This window comes from Hemibagrus wyckioides, linkage group LG22 (assembly GCF_019097595.1).
Source record: "Hemibagrus wyckioides isolate EC202008001 linkage group LG22, SWU_Hwy_1.0, whole genome shotgun sequence".
Taxonomy (NCBI): domain Eukaryota; kingdom Metazoa; phylum Chordata; class Actinopteri; order Siluriformes; family Bagridae; genus Hemibagrus; species Hemibagrus wyckioides.
In genome coordinates, this window is record NC_080731.1 from 1 (window position 1) to 1,840 (window position 1,840).

Here is a 1,840-nt window from a genome sequence, read left to right on the forward strand (position 1 = left end):
TGAGCTTCCTCAGGAAGTAGAGTTCCTGGTTTCTGTTTCCTCCTCGAAAAATAAATGAAAGAGAGAATAAAGGAGTTTCTGAAAACATGGTTCTGATCTAATGAGTTAAAAAACCCAAATGTTTTAATTTTATAAACTTTAAATGATTAATTAGTGTTTAATAACTGTGAAATGTTGGATTAGTGTTTGACTCAGGCTGTGTGTTTGTGTGTGTGTGTGTTTGTGTGTGTTGCTCCCTCTCCTCTCTTCACTTATCAAGGTGAAATAGACCGATGAGCAACACGACCAAAACAAGGCCTCGTCCTGCGAGTCACGTAGCAGGGGCCGTCCCACGGGAACTAATTATATGCAAATGAGGGTAATTAAGTCCTCTCGCACCGTGGGACGCGATCAAAATTAATATTTACACTCCTCCTAATAAATCCCTGCATTCTGTGTGTGTGTGTGTGTTCCAGGTGGGTCTGTCTCTCTGGGGTAATCTAGTGGGAAATTAGATGTTTGTTTGAATCACGCCTCAGTGACACGCTCGCTAACGGGGGAAACTACAGGAAGTGTGTCATTATTTTTTGTTATTTCTTGTTTATCGGTGGCATCATTATTTTCCTTCTGATTGCCGGAGCTCATCAGCATTCAGATAAAAACTAAACGCTGCTTTCACAAACGCTTTTGTTTTTGTTTTTTTCCCTCAGACCAGACATCTTCACACATCCCGAGTCCAGTACGGAGCGCTATGATTGGCTGAGAGCCGCGGGGACGATGTGTGCTACATTCAGGACCAGTGAGGATTCTATTACTCTAGTCAGGGTTTAATAAAACATCATGTACTGCATTATGTAGCACAAAGGACCTTATAATGTAATGGACTGATAATGTACATTCTATTAATGCTAGTAATGTGAGCGCTATTCATTATTTTATGCCAATGACTCAGATTAGATATTTATCAGAGTAGATATTTATTAGATTAGGTTAGGTGGACTCCTCCCTCTTTTTGTGGTAGGCGTGGATGTACCGAGCTGTCAGGGAAATACAGTCTCTTTTTTTCTCCCAGTAAATACTGGAGTTTTGTGTCGTTCTCCAGTTTGATGAAGTCCGGACAAATCCGCTCAAATTTAGGAAAGAACTGTTTTGGAATTTCCTGGTAGTTTGGACAGGATGTGAGGAAGTGGAGCTCTGTCTCTACCTCTCCTTGGTTACAGTACAGACAGAACCTACTCTCTCTGGGCAGCCAGCTCTGTCTGTATCTGCCCCTCTCTATAGCCAGGCTGTGGTCACTGAGTCTGTATCTGCCCCTCTCTATAGCCAGGCTGTGGTCACTGAGTCTGTATCTGCCCCTCTCTATAGCCAGGCTGTGGTCACTGAGTCTGTATCTGCCCCTCTCTATACCCAGGCTGTGGTCACTGAGTCTGTATCTGCCCCTCTCTATAGCCAGGCTGTGGTCACTGAGTCTGTATCTGCCCCTCTCTATACCCAGGCTGTGGTCACTGAGTCTGTATCTGCCCCTCTCTATAGCCAGGCTGTGGTCACTGAGTCTGTATCTGCCCCTCTCTATGGCCTTGCTGTGGTCACTGAGTCTGTATCTGCCCCTCTCTATAGCCAGGCTGTGGTCACTGAGTCTGTATCTGCCCCTCTCTATAGCCAGGCTGTGGTCACTGAGTCTGTATCTGCCCCTCTCTATAGCCAGGCTGTGGTCACTGAGTCTGTATCTGCCCCTCTCTATAGCCAGGCTGTGGTCACTGAGTCTGTATCTGCCCCTCTCTATGGCCTTGCTGTGGTCACTGAGTCTGTATCTGCCCCTCTCTATACCCAGGCTGTGGTCACTTGAGTCTGTATCTGCCCC